General features: G+C 45.7%; 1 protein-coding gene across 1 annotated transcript in view; it reads left to right on the plus strand.

Annotated features, from left to right (window-relative positions):
* ZZEF1 (zinc finger ZZ-type and EF-hand domain containing 1) overlaps positions 1–20304 on the plus strand; it is a 1627273-nt gene that overhangs the window by 1062452 nt on the left and 544517 nt on the right. The gene's annotated exons all lie outside the window — the stretch shown is intronic.

Consider the following 20304-nt stretch of genomic DNA (forward strand, 5'->3'; position numbering starts at 1 on the left):
ATATGCCAGGCCAACTTTTCACAGTGGAATAGGATTTTGAATGTATTACATGTCATCCCCTGTGATGTAATTACCTCCAGGAAATAGGTCGCTCATGTGGGTGATACCAGCCTCCTTTAGAGCTTTAATGGGCCCTAGTTCTTGAGTGACAGATAAGGCTGCATGGTCAGCCAGGGGTAGGGCAGGTGAATACAGTGGAAGTCTATGTGAGCATTTACCAATCGCTTGCAAGGCAGCAATAGTAGTGTCAATGGTGTTGATCTCAAGTCTAGGCGTGCGTCTATAGGTGTGTGTGTAAGGTTGCTCGCAAGTGGAACAGGATGTGCATCCCCATCCTCCACCGCAATATGTGGTATAAAATCATGTGTCCGGTACCAGTAATAAGGATATTGGGCCTGCGCGCAAAGACAATACACATAGAAGTCAGGAGCAGCAAACTCCCCTCTATCATAAGCAAGTGTTAGTGGCAGTTCCGTGACTTTCCCCCGGAACGGAGAGTCTAGGATAATATAGCTATGATCCTGATGTTTAGATCTCTGTACGGATGACTCTGCAGCTGCAGGGATTCTGAGTCTCCTGCATCCTGCCTGTGTGACATGCTGCGTGACATGTGCAGGCACTCTCCGCAGTGGGACATGTCAGAGGACACATCATCAGGGAAATCTGTCAGATTGTATCCAAATTTTAGAGGAGACAATAGAAGATCTGGCGTGGTGGCTACTGGACGATGATTGGGTCAGTGGCAGGTCCCTCTCCTTTCCCTACCCTGCGTCGTTCACTCTGGAGGTCTCGTTCTCGGTCCTGTCGAGAGGAAGGTCCAGGCACTGCTCCGGGAACCCTAAGCCTTAGTCCTCCCACTCGAAGTCCTTGAATCGGTCTGGTAAGAAGCACAAAAAACACAGCAAGTCGCAGCATACTTCGACTTCACCCCGTCCACCGGCCGTTGCGACAGAGGAGTCTCGAAGCTCTAGGCCTCGTTCACCTGAACCTGCACCTGTGTCAGCTCTGCTCTTCTTCCCAGGAGCTGGACCGACCCCCACCGATCTCAAAGAATTCTATGATGCTATGTGCCACATATTTGGGCGACCTGACCCTACCGGCACGCCTTTGGGCTGCAGGCTCAAAGGGGGTTTCATTGGGTTCCATGCAGGCGGCTGTGGTCCTGATGCCCCCACACCCCCATTTGTCCCCCTCCGTCTCCCCCCACCCCACCAAGGATCCGGATTGACACTGGTCGTACCACTGCAATCTGAGCCTGCCCAGGTGCAGAGACTCCCAGCACCCACCAGCCCCTTTCTTCTTACCAATGAGCCGGACCGGCGCCTTCAGAAGGGTACTAGGTCGGTTCCTCAGACCTATTCTGAATGGGTAGGAATGAAGTAAGATTAGAGGGGGTCACTGGACCATTACAAGACCAACCTGAGCACGAGATGGACTGGTATGAGGAATTGGGTGAGGAATTGGGTGAGGCAAGCTTACACAATAACTCTCCAAATTTTGGCCTGCTTTCTCCTCCTACCGGGGCTTCATATGCTATGGTGGTGAAAAGGGCAGCTGAGGTCCTAGACCTCCACCTCCCTTCTGTGGCAGTCAAGACAAACATCTTGACTAAGATCCTGCAGCCGGATGTCTCCTCCTCGGAACCCCTCCTGCCTTTCCTGGGGCTGGAGCGACCCCCGCCCAACTCAAAGAATTCTATGATGCTATGCACCTCATATTTGGGTGGCCTGACCATACAGGCGCACCTTTGGGCCCCATAGGCTCATAGAGGTTTCCATTGGGTTCCACACTGGTGGCTCCGGCGACGATGACCCCTCCCCTCCACCTCCCCATGGATACAGACCGACGCCAGTCGTGCCACTGCAACCTGCGCCGGCCCTGGTGCACAAACTCCCGCCACCCACTTGCCTCAGTCTCCTTCTTATCCCTGATGAGCCAGATCGGCGCCTTTCAATAGGTACTAGGTCGGTTCCTCAGCCCGATTCTGAGGGGCTAGTAATGGAGGAAAATTGGAAGGGGTCACTGGACCCTTTACATGACCAGCCTGAGCATGAGATGGACTGGTATAAGGAATTGGGCGGACTGGATACCACTGCAGATTCTGGCCTGCTTTCTCCTCCTACTGTGGGTACGTAGGAGGGAGCTTCATATGCTGTGGTGGTGAGAGGGGAAGCTGAGGTCCTGGAACTTTAGCTCTCTTCTGTGGCTGTCAGGGTGAACCTCTTGACAGAGGTATGTCTCCTCCTCTGAACCCCTTCTGCCTTTAAATGAGGCCTTGAATGATGCCGTCCTGGGAACCTGGTCCAAACTCAGCACAGGGGCTCATGTGAATAGGACAATTTGTGCACATCTGTATGTTAGTGTGTACTTTTACTGTCTTCACACAGAGAGAGTGACCAATGATGAGAAGTGGGTATACCAGCAATCATTAGCCGGGAACCCCCTTGGGTGTTGCAACCGCGAGGCACTCTCTCTGCTCTCACACATATTTTGTGTGTCTTTGTGGGTACCTGCGTACATATTTGTGTTTCTAAATATACACATCTAGACCTGTTGAATAGTGGTATTTCACACATTCAGGGCTTAGTTACTGATAATGGTATATCAGGTCTTTATTACTGGTCTAAAATATTGATGTTCTTTGGATTAGATAAGGCTCTTGTTGATTGATTTTTTTATTTTTTTATTTGCAAAATAAAGTCACTGCACATTTTACAATCAAACATATAATGCATCTCCGCATCGTGACATACATCTCAGAATGCATTTCAACAGTTCCATTTTCCATTTTCTGTGAGTAGTAACAACCCTTAACTCCCTAACCCCACCCCCTATCCCTCCCCCTCCCAGCACTTACTCAATCCACAAATCAGTACTTTGATGGTTTTGCTTCAGTTTCTATCATACAGTAGGCATCTAATGGGTGCACCCGTCTCCCTGTTTTCATCATACAGTTACAGCAGTTGGTTTCCTGTAAGTCTGCATCCCGGTTTCCGGGTATGATTGGACGTGTGCATGTTGCAGCCCTATAAAGGTCAGTAGACTCGTACTAGTCCCCTTGGTCTTGTATGCCTTGTTCTAACTCTAGGAGTAGAGCATTCCATTCCATTGAGATGGGATGTTTCCTAAGACCTCTGCGTTCCTCCCTAAATAGTTCCTGTCCCTCAACTTTGCCCCATCTGATCACCTCCCCACTCCAGGCCTCTGAGTCCGGTGGCCTGGCTGATTTCCACCTCATCGCCACCGACCTCTTCGCTAGTAACAGTGCCAAATCTACAAATCTGGATCCCACACTTCTTTTTTTCTCTTCGTAGCCTATCCCCAGCATGCAATAAGAAGCGGATGTGTAAGGTCTACCTGGTGCTATGTCATTCAAAATGTGTTGTATCGTACCCCAATAATGTCCCAGCTTAGGGCACTCCCAGAACATATGCATCATACCTGCATCCTCCAGCTGGCACCTAGGACAATTATCAGCTGCTGCCGGGAACATTGTGTGTATCTTGTGGGGAGTCAAATATGCCCTATGTACAATCATCAATTGTATAAATTTAAACCTAGGGTTTCGAGACACTTTCCTTGGCAATTTCAGTACCATCTCCCATTCCTTGTCACTCAATGCCCTTCCTAGATCCGCCTCCCATCGTAACTTCAGGGGTTGTAGGGGGTCAGCCCTGCCTTCTCGTATTCCAGCAGTCAGCCATTTTGTCAGGTGACTGCCCGTTCCCATAAGGTATTGCATAGTGACCAATGTGTTGGTGACGGGCTCCGCCCCATCTTCCAGCCAGTGGGTGCCTATGTAGTGAGTCAGTTGTGCATGTTGCAGAAAGAGGGCCCTCGGCGTTTGATGGAGCCTGGTGAAATCCTCGTATGGCAGTAGCCTGTTATCCGAGGAAAAATCCCCGACTTGCGCTATTCCCGCTTCCTGCCACACCTGCAGTCTTCGTTCTGTCATTGTGCCTGTCCCCAGTGGAATGCCCAACAGTGGTATCGAGGGTGCATAACTCAAACGTCTATTGGTATATCTGATCGCTCTCTTCCAGTATGTAAGAGCCAGTTTAAGTAGGGGTGGAGACGTCGCCGGTGCTCTGACCCCCGGTAGTAACAATCGATGTATAACCCCCCGGTTCCTATCACCCTCCGTCATGTTCAGCTCTTGTAAATTGCGGCCTGCTAGCCAATATGCTAGCCATTGCAGTTGGCACGCACAGCCATAAGCAAACAAATCAGGCACTCCCAAGCCGCCCTTGTCTGTGGGCAGTTGCAGTTTAGCCATGCTTATGCATCTTCTGCCCTTTCCCCATACTAGGTCGAGTAGTAGAGTATTTTTTTTATTTTTATTTTTTGCAGAGTTTTATATAGCGCGAACTAGACCCGAACCGAGGTATCAGAGCGCTTTACATATTTTCTTAAAAAAGGGCATAGGGATATAAATCGGCAAATTCGTAAAGTAATACAACAAACGCGGTAGTACCACCATCTTAGAGACAGCCACTCTTCCTGCTACCGATAATGGCAGAGTATTCCAGAATTGTGCTTGTGTAGTTAGGTTAGTCAGAGCTCGTCCTAGATTACCGTCCATCAACAGGGCTCCACAAATCCACTCGCCCGCTCGCATTTGCGAGGGAGAATGGATGAGGACGAGCTATTTTTAGGTCCTACTCGCCCTTTCTGGCGAGTAGGAAATCAAACTAACTTTTGTCCTCTGTCTTTAAAAACAGAGCAAAAGTAACAAGATAACACGATTTAAAGGCATTTTTATTGCTCACAAAGGAAATGAGCAATAAACATGCCTTTAAATCTTGTTATCTTGTCACTTTTGCTCCGTTTTCAGAGACGGAGGTCAAGTGGGTTGGAGTCAGGTCGAGGGGATTTTCCATGGTACTAGACCTGCAGGACTAGTACCATTTTTCGGATTTGTCGAGCCCTGATCAAGTCCTGTGATTGGCGGTATATCTGGATACCCAGGTACTTAAATGTCACGGGTGCCACCTGGAAACAGTGCGGCGGGAACTGGACATGTGTTCCCGCCACCGGGCCCCGGAAGCCAAACCCGTATGACTTCGTCTCGTTGATGGCGAGGCCCGACAACTCGCGGAAGTCTTCAAAGATCTGCGGCAGTGGCGTCACTGGGTTATTCATGTCTCTTAGGAACAGCAGTATGTCGTCGGCGTACGCCGATATGACATGGTGAGCGGTAAGCCTAGTTATCCCCACAGCGGCTGCCAGTGATCTCACTTTCAGCAGTAAGGGCTCCAGGGCGATTATGAACAACAAGGGCGAGAGCGGGCAGCCCTGCCGCGTGCCTCTCGCTACCTCAAGCCTGTCAGAGATACATTTGTTGGTTCGAACCCGTGCCATGGGTTTCTGGTATTGCAGGGACACCCAGGCTATAAATCCGTTTGGCAACCCGAATTTGGTCATGACAGCAAACATGTAGTCCCACCTGAGTGTATCAAACGCCTGTCGTAGGTCCAGTGAGATACAACCCTCGGTGTCACTCCCCCATGTATTCGGAGACATTAGTTGACTGAGTCTTCGTAAATTGAGAGCCGTACTCCTACCCGGCACAAACCCACATTGATTGGGGTGCACCATTTCCAGGATGTGCTGGGATAGTCGCACTGCTAGTATCTTACTGATAATTTTTGAGTCCGTGTTCAGGAGTGACAGCGGTCTGTAGTTATCTAGGCGCAGGGCGTCCCTCCCTGGTTTCAAAAGTGAAACAATCAGGGCCTGCAGCGTCGTGTCAGGCAGGCCGCCACTCTTCAATGCCTCGCTGTACAACTCGTGGAGGCGGGGGGCCAGTAGGTCTATGTATGTCAAGTAAAATTCCGCCGGAAGCCCGTCTGTCCCGGGTGCCTTGTTCCTCGGTAAAGCCCAGATGGCCATTCTGATTTCTGCGATCGTGATGGGTTTCGCCAGTTCCGTGCTGTGTGCTGCACTCAGCCGAGGAACACATATGTCGGAGAAGAATTCCTCCAACGTTGGTTCCGAGAGAGGAGCGTGTGGGCCACACAGAGTAGCATAATAATGCCAAAAGATCGTGTTAATCTCCCGCTGTCCCTGGATCAATGCCCCAGAGGTATCCCGTATCTCCATGATGGGGGTGGCTGCCGGTGCGCCCCTAGTCAGACGCGCCAAAAAGCGCACCCGCTCTATCTGCCTGTGTGTGCTGACGTGCGGTGTACTCCCTATAGTCTAGTACTCTTAGTTCTTCCAGGAGTTCCGCATATTGTATATTAGCCTCTTGTAGTTGCGTGAGGGCGCCGCCTGTGCCTGCTGCCTCGTTTTCCAGAGCCGCTAGACTGTCCTCTACCTCTCGCAACCGTACCAGTACCTGGTGTTTGATTCCCACTTTAGTGCCCATGGCCACTCCGCAAATGGTAGCCTTGAAGGCATCCCATTCGACCTGTCTGGAACTTGCCGTGCCCGCATTCTCGGTGAAGTAGTGTGTGGTGGCATCTGACAGTGTGGACTTAAAAACCAAGTCTTCTAGTAGGCCCGGGGGCAGGCGCCATGTCGGTATAGAGGTGGGTAATCTTCCCCATTGTAGAGACAGTTCCACCGGGTTGTGGTCCGACAACGTCTTTCCCATGTGTCCCACGTGTATGATCGACGGCGTGAGTGTCTTGGAGCAAAAGATGCTGTCTATCCTGGTGTGGAGTTTGTGCGGTGGGGAGTAGAATGTGTATTCCCTATGGGATGCATTAAGTGTCCGCCAGGTGTCAACTAGGTCCCACCCCTCTGCCCACTGTGCCAATGCTTCCGCCTGTCTCCTACTCTCAGTTGCATGTAAAGGGGGATGTGATCTGTCTAGCGTGAGATCCAACACCGCATTACAGTCCCCACCTATAATCCAAGCATACTCCACCCAGTCCGCTAGTGCCCTACCCAGTTCCGCAAAAAACTGTGACTGTCCCACATTCGGGGCATACAAACATCCAAGCACCACACATACCCCGTTTAACAGCCCCTTAGCAAGCACGTATCGGCCGTCCTTGTCTATTTTGGATGCAATGAGTTTAAACGGAACTGAGTTACTAATCCAAATGGCCGCCCCCCGGGAGAATGCAGAGTATTTAGTCGCGTATAGCTGGCCCTTCCACTTTCGTAACATTTTGGCACCCTCAGAGTCATTTAGGCGTGTCTCTTGGAGGTATGCTATGTGCACCCGTCTCCTATGTAATTGTGCCAGAACCCTGTGTCGTTTGTGTACCGAGCCCAATCCCCGTACATTCCAAGTGCAGACCACATAATCATTAGGGGAAGTCATTACCCCAGATACCTTTGATACGATCCAAAACCTTTGTCCACATCAATATCGACCACATAATGGAAATTTTCAGTGCTACATATGCAAACATTACCCCAACTTGTAGGTCCCCCTCTAGAACTTCAGAGGACCAAACCGTAACACCCAACATGGGTATAGGAATTCTAGAACTGTGCCTAGGACTGGGGGTGTGAGCCCAGTCAAACTTTTACAATAGGTCGCTTCTGAAAGTCTCGTACCCATTGTCCCCTATGGTCATAAGAGGTCCTGGTCCCCGACCCCCTCCCCCCCCCCCTGCCCCCCCCTGCCCCCCCCCTAAAACAGAGAAGAACATCCGCTACATTACCAGACTGTCGGTTGTTGAGATTAAGATCACATGTCCGCCGCCATCTGTGCTGTAATTTGGCTCTTGTTGATTGATAAACAAAATGTTCTCACCAACTATCCTACCCCCGAGAGCTTGGTGGTCCAAGCCTCTATGTCCCCTTCCTCACACCCAGGCATGGAATCCAAGAGGCTGGATTGTTGGGGTAAGAAACTTTTTTCTTCTGCCAGCCTTGCATTGCAGTTGGTAGACACTGCTTGCCTATTGGGCGTTACTCCTGGTCCCTGTGGGACACAGTTGTGCAAGTGCTGCCACAGGGTCCAGAGGAGGCCCAGGCCCCTCTTACAAGCAGTATCAGACGGGAAAGATGTTGGAAAGTTGGGCATTCGTTGTGGTCTTGACATGACCAACTCGCTCAGCGTAGAAAAATTCTGGCTTTTCTGGGGATGTCCAGGCTTCCATTATCGACATGTCCGTTGATGGCCCCCGTCTCTGTAGAGACAAGGTATATATGAGCCTGGAGTGCTTTAAGGACTCGCGGGCTCTGGCCAAGTTCTTCGGCCTCTCAGTGGCCACATGTCGTCCATCTGCCTTTCGTGGCTATGGAAAGGGCTTTCAGCTGCACCAGCCTTTTCCCAGCCATAAGTTCAGCAACTTCTGAGCTGACGTGGGCACTGCTCATTCCGACCCCGTAGATCTTGTGTCCAGAGGTCGGGTCAGACCCCCACACTCCTGCAGCCTCCAAACCTTTCTAGTTTGTCCCATTACGACCATAGGTGGTCAGTTGGTGGCAGGATCAGCCATCACCTCCATCACTGGCAAAACATCAGATCAGACAGGTGGGATCTTCAAATAGTCGATGGAGCTTCTCCCTCCCCTTCGAGACTACCCCTCCTTTGATGCCTCCAACTTACGACAGGCTGACGGAGGATCACCTGACTTTGCTCTGAACATGGCTGGAACAGCAGGGCATATCCCTAGTGGTTCAACACCTGGTAGGTTCTCTGAACACCAGAGCGGCCGAACTCAGCCCCCGATGCCTAGCGGATCACAAATGGCATCTTCATCCGGAGGTGACGCAAGGTCTCTTTCAACAATGAGGAGAGCCTTGATTGCGCACTGGAGTTACCAAGTTGGCTTTCGCTCGGAGACGCTGTTTGGCTCAAGTGGGGCTCAGGCCTTCCATACGCCTTTCTGCCCGTGCCAGTCCTACCCAGATTGGTCAAAAAGATCAGGAGGGCACCGGGCCCTAATCAATTATGTGGCTCAGTACTCGGCACGAAGAGTCTGGTATCCCGAGCTTCTCCAATTTAGCATCAATCCTCTAATCAGGCTGCCTCTTCAGGAGGATTTTCTGTCGCAGGAGCAGGGAGGGTCCTCCTCTCGAACCAGTAAACTCTATGCCTTCTCGCATGGTGATTGAGCAGCAGCAGTTGATAGCATTCAACATTCCTCCCAAAGTTTGCGATGTTATTTTGGTGGCCAGGTGGCCCTTCACCAATACCATGTACACCTGCCGGTGGAACAAATGTGTAAAATATTGTACAGAAAGATCTATTGATCCTCTTTCTGCTTCCCTCTCTCAAGTCTTACTGTTTATTTTAACCCTTTCCCAGCAGGGCTCTGCTCTCTGCACTCTTTACCTTTAGGTCCTGTCTGCCTTCTTGAGGCTGACAGACCAACACTCATCATTGAAATACTCTATTGTGAATAGATTTCTTAAGGGCTTGTACATATGTTTCCACCTGCCCCTTTCATCATGCCTCAGTGGGACTTTAATTTGATTCTCACCTTCCGGATGTATGCTCTGTCCGAACCTCTGCACTGCTGGCGCCTATTGCTGCTTACCATCAAAACAGCCTTCTTAGTGGCAATAACTTCTGCCAAGAGGGTGAGCGAATTGCAGACTCTGTCGTCCAAGCTTCCTTGCTTTACCATGTTCCCTGATAAGTTGGTGGTTCTCACTAGATCCTTTTTCTTGCCGAAAGTGGTAACACCATTTTACGTGGGACAATAGGTCTCCTTGTCCACTTTACACGCTCCTACACCCTTCTAAAGAAGAGAAGCAACCCCATTGTCTGGACACAAATAGAGCGTTGCCGTTCTACCTTCACTGCACTAAAGAGTTCTGGATGGACGACCAACTCTTCTTGGGGTATGTTGGATCAAAAAAAAGATTGGGCAGTGTAGCACTGGACTATCTCGTGATGGGTCGTCCTCTGCATCAACATTTGGTATGCTCTTGCCAAAAAACTGCCTTCTGAAGGCTTAAAGGCTCATTCCACCAGAGCCAAGGCTGCTACCACGACGCTACAGCGTGGAGTTTAGTCCTCAACATCTGTCAGGCAGCAATGCAGGCATCCCTACACATGTTTACCAAGCACTACTGCCTGGAAAGTCAAGTCCGAAAGAACGTCCTTTTTGGCCGCTCTGTCCTGCCCCACTTCCTGGTCTAAACTTGTTTACAGTTCCTCCTTTAGTGATGGCATTGCTTTGGTATGTAGTCAGAGGAAAGGAATCTGCAGCTAGATGTCTCTATAAGAGGAACAAGTTACTTACCTTCGGTAATACCTTATCTGTTATAGACATGATCTAGCTGCAGATTCCTTACAGGCCCACCCATCTTCCCCGCACTGCGGACAGGTTTCTAGGGTCAGGACTGACCCCTTTCAGGGCACTTGTTGTTCAGAAACACACCAGTAAAAGTAAAGTATTTTATTGTGATGATTATTTAAAATCTTACAACATAGCGCATATAAAAAAGACTTTTAAAAATATATGTTACAGCATAAAATCGCCTAAAATTATCATTGCAGGACCTTTACAGACAATTAAGTTTTACAGTAGTAACGTCTTCTAGTTTCCTTTTAACCAGCAGCAGGAACTTTACGAAGAATGCGTTAAGAGCAATATCGTTTGGGTCCATACACTTAATCACTGCCTGCCTGCATGTCCGTATGCCTCGTGATTTTAAAGGAAACTTGAGCATTGATTTTCTCTCTTGCAGGAGTGCAGGGCAGATACACAAAAGATGTTGAATGTCTTCTTCGCCCATGTTACATAATCTACATTTTGTTTGAGTTTCTTGAAATTCCCATGGCGGAAGATGACATCGGCCTGGCAGGGATCCAAATCTCGCTTTAATAAGCACCTGCTTATTTTTTTCCGTCCACGGGGTTTTCAGATATTGTTGTATCTCCTTCTTTTTATAGCCATTTAGCACCGTCCAGGCATGTTTTCTGTTGGTGAGTGTAGCCTTGTCCTTTAAAATGGATAGGTGGTCTACAGCTTTATTAATGATTTTCTTAAATGAAGACTTGGTTATGTTCATTTCCCATATCGGCATAACCCCAAATTCATTAATCGCATCTCTAAGGTAGAGAGCTGCACTAGAGTTAGTGTCCTTCTTAATTTCTCTCCATAAGAGCAAAGATATCTCATTTTGATGGTCACTTTTTATTTGGTTCCAAACTTTAATAAAGTGGCCTTGCCTTGTAACGTGTTGATTTGTTAGGCCGAACTCCATCCTTACTTGTGCTGGGGAAGCGTTCACTGGGAGATGGAAAAGCGCTCGGTATACTCTGGTCATAATTTTATTCAAAGTATCACTATCTTTACCCATAAGTGCTTCACTCCCATATGTAATAGTGGGTAGGAGTTTTGCACCAACAATGCTCAGAAGAGGACCATAGGTCAGGCTAGGGAGAGACTTTTGCACAGTTCTAAATGCAGCAATTAGTGTGTTTGCTTTCCTATTAGCATCAGCTTTTTGAAGATGGTAATTGCCCTTTGCATCGAATAGTACCCCCAGGTATTTGTAAACCTCAACTTGTTCAAGCTCGATTTTATCCATGAACCATTTACTTTTTTGTTTTATCTTTGCGTTTTTAGCAACTACCATAATCTTAGTTTTGTTCTCGTTTATAACCATTCCATTCTCTTTTGAGTAGGTATAGGTCCTTTTCATTAATCGCTGAAGGCCCACTTTTGTGTGACTCATAAGTATGACATCGTCGGCATACATCAAACTTGTGAGCCATCTATCAGCTAATTTCGGCGGATGGGCATTTTCATTGTCCAATAACCCTGGTAGGTCAGCAAGAAACAAATTAAAAAGAAGGGAGCTAAAACACAACCCTGCTTCAATCCTTCATTTGCTGGGATCTCAGTAGATAGTGTGTGCCCGTCACCCATCCTCACCCTCACCCATGTCTCGGAGTATAGGAGGCGAACTAGCTTGAGCAATGGAGCTGGAATTTTCATTTTTTCTAGTTTGTCCCAGAGTAATTTTCGATTTACGCAGTCAAATGCCGATTTGAAATCTATAAAGCAAAGATATTAAGGTCGATTTAATCTAAGCGATTTGTTCATAAGTAAGGCGAGAATCATTATGTTAGTAGTCGTTCCTAGTCCTTGAATAAAGCCTGTTTGATTTAAAGGCATTCTTTTTTCTTCCGTCACCCAGTCAGTTAGTTTAGTTAGTATTAGTCTGGCAAATGGCTTGGCATCCGAGTCTTGCAATGTTATCAGCCTGTAATTTTCCGGCAGTGCCCAATTTCCTTTTTTAAATATTAGAGTTATTAGGGATCCACGCCATGACTTAGGTACCCTACCAGTCATCACAACTTCTAAGTACAACTTCTGTAGGATTGTTGCCCATAGATCCGGATTTTCTTTCAAAAGTGCAAATGGAATTCCATTTGGTCCTGGGGCGCCATTCTTCTGTCGTTTTATAAGTTTAATTAGCTCTTCTATTTCTATGGGAAATTGCATATCCGTATCACTATCTTGGTAGGTAAAGTCATTCACATTGTCAGTTTTACGCCCCTGTTGCATTTCCATTGAGGAAGTGTGTATAAGTTCTTGATTCAGATGTCTCCTTAGGAACTTGACCCATTCCTGTTCAGTTAAGGGAGATGAGACTACTTGCTTGTTGGGTCTAGCAAGGCCATTAATAATGTACCAAAAGTCTCTTGAGTTCTTCAGTTTACTGGCGTGGAATATTTTTGCCCAAATAGCTTGTTTCGCTTTGTTTTTCTCGCTCCATATTAGTTTCTTCAAGTTCTGGTTTAGTAACTTTAGATTTCCAAGATTTTCCGTTTTTAGATACGGTTTTTTGCTTAGTCTGATAATCCTATTTCGTTCTTTCTTCAGTGATCTTATTGTATGTGGGAGGTTTAAATAAGCTTTGTTTTCCTTCTTCTGGACATTCCCATATTTAGACCTTTTTTTTCCTATTTGCCCTTGTGATGTAGTCAACATCCCAGTCAGGTTTTCCCATTGTTCAATTGCTGTTTTTGTTGCAGTATCTTTCATGCATTTTTCCGCGAACTTTTCCACTTGCTCATTAATTTCATCTTTATTACCTAAATTCCAAATCAATTTTTTATAGTTAGTAGTACCGCAATGCCCTTGGACCGTCTGATAGGTCTTTTTCATAGTTATTCCAATATCCATTAGTATTGTCTGCTGGGCATGATCACTCGCGTTTACTTTCGTTAGTTGGTATGATGAGATGATGCTTTGGAACATATATAGGGTTGTCATGGTGTAATCAATCCTGGATTTTGTCTTGTGCCCAAAATAACTGTATCTTGGTGGAACATCCGTTTTTAGTCTGCCGTTAAGTATTCGAAGACCCATAGCTTCCATATCTTTACAAATTTCTGACCCATTTTGTTTTTATTGGAGTTATTATCAGTCCCTAGATCCTGCTCAGGTATTACCATTGATGGTTTTGCAGTTGCGTGGCTTCATCTCTTAAGTGTTGAGACATTAAATTGAGGTTAAAGTCCCCGGTAATCAGAAAATCTGCTATTGGGTCCTCGAGCATTCTGTTAATTAGTACATTGTTCAGCGTTCCACATGTTTTCTCCCTACTCTTATTAGTGGGCAATATATAAACAGTAATCAAATATATTGTTCTAGGTTTTTGATTATTTATTTTATAGGTAAGTTTGACCATCAGAATGTTCGACTCATCTATTTCCACTAGCTCATGGTCAGTGTGCAACGCATTAGAAATGAATATAGCCTGCCCCCCACTGGCTCGCCCAAACTTTTGGTCTTTTTTTGCGTTTTCATAGTAACCTGCATAACCATGTAGCATAAATGGGTTAGATTCCCATGTTTCCTGCAGCACTACGATATCAGGGTTTCCCACTATCGAGTCTATATATGCGTTGTTAATTTTCCCCCTCAAACCGTTAATGTTCCATGAACATAGACTTATTATTTCTTTGTTTATGCTGTTAGCTCCTATTTGTAGTTGACTACTGTATCATTGTGTCTGGTTACTATGGAGTGCCAAGTTAATCCATTTTTCATTTATTTCTGTGTTTCTTTCTACCTCTTTTTGCAAGGTGTGACATTCATTTTTTTCTGGTGATCTACCAAGTGCATTTTTTAGGACTGATACAGTCTTTGTCCCTACCTTTTTTTGATCCAGTGGAGTATCAGCTTCTATAAAAGGGGTAGGGTAAACCTCTGGGATTTGTTTGGTGAGTATTATGCCCCAGGATTTAAATATCTTATGCTCCTTCATTATCTGGTCAGCTATGAATGTTGACGATAGTGAGATTAAGGTTGGGGTCTGGCTACTCTGGTCATCCTCCATAAATTGTACAGATAGAATATCTTTAGTTGCAATGTTATTGAGTGATGGTATGCATTTAAAAAGTCGCAGTAAATTCCCTCGATTAAGAATGTCGTGTCTACCTCTAGAGCGGAATTCTGGTGTAAATTTAAGTTTCTCACTAATTTCAGTAGTGTGTTGATTTGCAGCCTCCTTTATCTTAGTTTGTTTCGTTGTATAACTTACTGTTTTATTCCCATCCATGCTTTTAATCTGCAAATAATCACGTTCGGAAGTTATATCAAGGCTATTTACTGCCCTTCTCTCTATCAGGACGATGTCTTTTTTTGTATCTTCCTTCATACCTGCCTTGCGATGAGGAATCATTGTTTCCGTCTCGTTAATAGAGATGATTCCATTCGTTGTATCAGGGTTATAAGTAATTTGATCTCTTTCTTTTTTAGTTTGGTTTTCATCCTGGTTAGGTTCCATTTGCAGACTCTGGCATATTGTTTTTTACTCGTACTTCCACTACTCTATTTTCTTTCCATACCGGTATTTGTGATTCGTTTAATTTGTCAGATTTTATTGAACCACGGTCGTTTAGTGGTTTTTTTCCGAAGATAGGGAAGAAGTTGTTAGATCCGGAGCTAGGTAATTTGAGTTCCTCAGATGGTTTACTTGTGATAATCAGCTTCGGTTTCTCATTTTTTCTTGCTTTGCGCAGCTTTTTCTTTTGGCGTTTTGTCATCGTAGAGAAGCCATCTGACTCAGTGTCATTCAGATTTTGGTCGTTTTTGGAGACTGTACACGTAGTTTCACATAGGATTTCATTTTCCAGTTGATCCTTTGCCTGTGAGATATGTAAGTTAACTGTATCATCAGATTGTCTTATTAGATGTTGTGATTCTGTGGGATTAGAGTTGTCCGTGCCAACCCCAGGTGTAATTTTTTCCATTCCCATCCTACTGGCGATGTTTGTTTTAGAGTTATCCTTACTATGATGGATGGTTCTTTTAGTGTCATCTATTATGCTTGTTAGTACTGCAGGTAGGGCTGATAGCTTATCCATGATAGGCACATAAATGCAGTCAGAAGATGTTTTTTCATTATCTCTTTGTGCTCTGATTATCAGATCATTTAATTGGGCCAGTTTGTTGTCAATCCCAGCCACGTTGTTTGCCATCATTTTTAGAAGGTCAATTTGTATATCCATTTTATTTGATTGGTAGTGAAGGGCTTCCAGCGTAAGGGTTGATGTTTGGTAGAATATATCCCATGGTTTGACTCCACCCTGATGTTTAGCTCCTATTTCTAGTGTTTCATACTTGGATTGCTCAGCTTCCACGGAGTCTATAGTTTGCTCCCTAGTTTCAACCGTCTTACCACAGTTGTCAGCCGGTTCCTTGGGTATGTTATTAGTCTGAGTGCTCCTTTGGGGTTCCTGATGGTGATCTGTGTGTATTTCAGTTTCCTCAGGGCTTGTGCTCGACATTTTAATTATCTCAACATTGACTTCAAAAGGGATCCTTTGTGTTGTTTGCCCTGCTTGCTCAGTCCTTTCTTGGCAGTCTTGTTGGTTGGATTCCTTTGATTGCAACAGCAATTTGTTTGCGGTGATGGCATCCAGGTTAGACGTTACAGACATATTAGTTTCTTCCGTCGTTGCTATATAGCAATTTCTCATATCTTTTGTGGGTTCTTCCTGAGTTTTCCACGGCTGTTGGGCTCCAGTTTGTGTTTCTAGGACCATAGATTGATTTTCATTCCAGATATATTCTATTTGGTCCAGCTCTTTAATTCCTTTGTTGTTTTGTGACTGATTTAAGGCCTCAGTGTTAGTATTAGTATTAGTATTAATAGGTTTCATGGGTGTTTGTAATTTATCCTTGTTTGTTTGCATTATCATTGACATCATACCACCCGCTGGATCCTTCAAAAATTGGAATTTGTCTGGTAATTTACCAGATTTCTCGAACATCCGCGCAATCGGGGAAATAAGAGATTGGTTCTGACCTGTAGTGTTTATTTTTAGTTTTTTTGCTACATTTGATTGCTGCAGTTTTTTTGTGCGTTTAGTTGCTGTTCCCACAGTCCTTACCTTTCCTGATCTCATGTCTAGGACTGTGCCTTAGGTTTATATATTTGCTTTTGCTCCTTGTAGGTACGATTATGGTACGTTATAGTACACTAGCACAGACTTTATACTCCCCTCTTATAGAGACACGAGTCTAGACCATAAGAATTCCAAACTTCTCTGTGCGCTCCCAAGCCTGTCTACTCCTTTTAGGGCTCTGGAACCCTACCGCTTGCTGATCCACATGACAGGTTTAACAGAACCAGGAGCAGCTGCCGTCAGGGGGCAGCACTGGAGTAAGGGCGGGTTAAGGGCGGGTTAGGATTGGAGCGTATACAAATCCACAGAGCCTGAGTGATGTGTTGTATATTATCCGGAACCCCAAAAGTTCCAGTCTAGTCACAATTTAATCGTGTCCTTTCCTGAGTTCTCCTGGGTAGAGGCTATGGCCTATGGATGTGAATTTTTTTTCGCCTCGCCCCACCAACCGTTGACCTATTAACCCAATAACCCTATTAACCCAATAACCTGTAGGAGATATATATATGGAAGACGAAACCCCCTACCTCTTCAGATGTAGTTTTGGTCACGCAGATGCAGTCCGTAATCTGTGGTCTGATCCTGGGGTAGGTCAAAGGCAAAAAATGAACAGGCTCCCCCCCCCCTGCTTGGCAGTGCTGTTTTCACAGGCAGTTTTCACCGGCAGCAGCAGTCTAACAGGACTCCAAACTACCCCCTTTTCAATTCTTGCAGAGTCCCAGGTTACAGGTTACGAAGAGCAGGCTCGCACCAGCACTGGCACAGGCGGAGGCAGCACTAGCAGGCACAGGCGGAGGCAGAGGGGTGCTGTTATCAACACACCAGTAGCCAAACACTTCATGGCTCTGCGCTTCTGATCCTGAAAAATAACTGATGTCAGCGGGCAGAGGTGGTGCCTATATAGATGATGCAGACGTTACAACGGTGGAGATGACGCCAATGACGCCACGCAGAGCTGACCGATGACGCATACTGGCACGCAAGGGTATTGCTCAAGAAAAATCTTTTGGATCCAGTCTGATGCCTGGGAAATTCAAAGGTGAGGAATCTGTGGCGTTACCGAAGGCAAGCAGCTTCTCCTTTTAGATCTTCGTCCTCAATGCCTTCCTGAGGAAGCACTAATTCAAGATGCTCACACTAGCCTATGTCCTATCTGCTCTAGACCACTGAGACTGGATGATGACTTTAGTCTTGCAGGTGGCTTTTTTTTATATTACTGTCTTGCAGGCCCCCAGGCGTTCCCTGCCGTTTACAGTGGGCAAGTAGCATTTCACAGTACACAGTGTTCAGTTTTGCGCTCACTAGTCCGTCGGGTGTTCATGAAAGTGATAACAGTGAACACAGCATACCTTCAGAAGTTGGGGTTCGCACTCTTCCTCCTACCTTGACGAGTGTCTGCTGAAGGTGGGCTCACCTCGGGCTAACATTAACCACCTTCAGATGGCGCAGAAACTCCTAACATCATTGGGGTTCACTTTCAGCAAGACGAAGTCATGGCTCTTCACCCAACCACGCTAGTCACTCTCCTGCTCAGTCCTCACGGTCAAATTGTGCTCTACAGCGCCGGGACACCTCCTGGTTGAGGTAGCTGTTCGCGCGTTAGAAAACTCTATATTATTATTATTATTAAGTCACACCTGACTCCTTCTCAGACGCTCCTTGTTCATCAGAGCTACTATGGATATGGTAAGGTTTTGTACTTTTCTCCCGGAGATTAGAATCCAGCACATTCAGGCTATGATCCTGATCCTGGATCTCAGTGCAGGTGACTCTGAGGCTGTTGGGGTTGCTTACCTCCTGCTGGCTAAACATAACAGTTGGCACATGCAGGCTTTGTAGTAGAGCCTCAAATCTCAGTAGGCACAATATCAGGGAAATCTGTCAAACTGTTTTGTGTTTCTGTCCGTGCGTCCATCATGGATAGAAGATTTGATGGGGTTGTTGTTCTAGAAGCAAAGTCTGTCTGTCTACCCTGCGCCTGACGCTGACCTTCTTGTCTAATGACCTTTCGTTCTTATCTTTGTTTATCATGATCCAAAATGTATCTTGCTCCTGACGCCTGTTTTGTAATTCATTGGAGTTCAAGCATAGCCTTGCAATGGGTGCTGACAAATATCAATTAAGAGTCCTTACTATGGTTAACGGAGGAGTTGAACTATTCAGTCTTTTCAGACTCAAACAATAAGTAGTTTTGCAGGAAACACCAACACTAGTTTACAGCATCTTACATTCATCACCACAGGTGAATATGAAGTTAGGTTCAAAAAACATAATTGAGATAGAGAACAGTCAGCCATCATGCCAAATCAGTACTGATTTGACATAAACTAGAACTGACGTTTCTCTTACAGGAATCTGTCACGAGGCTTATTTCTGAGTGTGTATTGTCAGCCTCTGGTGGTCTGTGTTAGAGTCCATGCATCATATGATACATAGGCTATGCTCAGCACATTTCCATTCCAGCAAGAGCAAGCTCCCTGCTTGAACTTATCTGAATAACTCAAGTGTAGTCTAGTCAGTATCAACTTAACATCAACATCATACCGCCAAACCGCAACCGTATCATTTGGGGCAGTGCTTGCATCCCTAACACACTGTGCACCCTCTCTTCATTTGTGAAACAAACCTTGGATGTATAGTAGAAGTTTGTGTAAGGGTGACATGCAGTGTTAATAATAAAACACTTGTTCGAAGCATATGAGCTGCAGGTTGTACATTTAGCAATAGATCGCCATCTGGTGTTGGGCTCGGATGATTGCAGGTTGTTGTTGTCTTCTTGGAAGAAGTCTTTGTAGTCACGAGATAGGTGACTCTTCCCTAACCTCACGTTTAAATAACCTTTTATGGCAATCTTATCATCACAGTTTGACCACCTACTTCTTTTAAGAATACATTCACATTAATAGATCACCAAAAAGGGTTACCGAAGGTTACATATGCTCTGTTTTGGCCACACTTCTTTTCTGTCAAATCATTCTTCCCTCTCTTTCTGCTGAGTATGATTTTGCTATATGTTTATGATCTAATCATAGTGTGATATAACCGCGCTTGGAAATCATGGTCCTGGTCATGTATATGTATGTTTGTAAGTATGTTTTATGTAGGTGTATTGTATTTGTATAGAACCAGCTTAACCTAGTGGCAGCATAGCTCTGCACATGGTCAAAAACAAAGATACAGTCAATGTGTGACTGGAAGGGTAGCTGGGTTCTGAAGAGCAGATGTAGATTGTTACTGCAGCAATGTAGTGTTCTTAATAAAGCTGTGTCTTTAACTCTTAACGAAATTGCAGCCGGGCAGGGGTGGTCCTGAAGAATGCAGAGATGTAGGTCCGGCCCTTCGTGCATAAATAAAAAGGGCCATTTGCCTTGTTTTTTCCTTTTTGCATTTCATCTACAATCTAAAAGTCTGACTTTGGTTAATCCCTGCCTGATAAACCTGGGGCCTGATGACTGTTTTGTAGATAATGTAACTAGTTTTGAAGTTGGTGGGGTCTATATGGATTTCACTGAAGTCCATCACAATGAGGGTGATGTTTTTCATATCTAGATACAAAGGCACAAGGGTTTGAAGGCTGAAGTCGATGTTTATGAGGAATGATTTCACTTACTTTAGTAGAAAGAGCTGGTACTAGGCCATCTTGATTTTCTTGCCTATGTATTCCTTGAGGGTGACATCTGTGTCCAGAGTCCACAAGTGGCACATTACAAACAACATGGTAATACCTGACATGGAATATTACAAGATGCCATATCTCAGATAGGGAATATCATGTGGGAATCAGTATTTCTGATGGCTACTTCTACATATTCATTCCTCACCTCTTGATTATCCCCAATTGCCAGACTAGATCTGTAACTTACTTGGGCCAAATATTGACACTGATACACTTACATGACCTACTCTAGCAGAGATGGCATCTTTCCATGCTGTCCTTAAGAAGGTAGCCAAGGTACTTGAGTTGCCCCTCCGTTCTGTGGAATTTAGATCCAACAACCTCACTGAGATTCTGC

This window comes from Lissotriton helveticus, chromosome 3_1, assembly GCF_964261635.1.
Source record: "Lissotriton helveticus chromosome 3_1, aLisHel1.1, whole genome shotgun sequence".
Classification (NCBI taxonomy): Eukaryota; Metazoa; Chordata; class Amphibia; order Caudata; family Salamandridae; genus Lissotriton; species Lissotriton helveticus.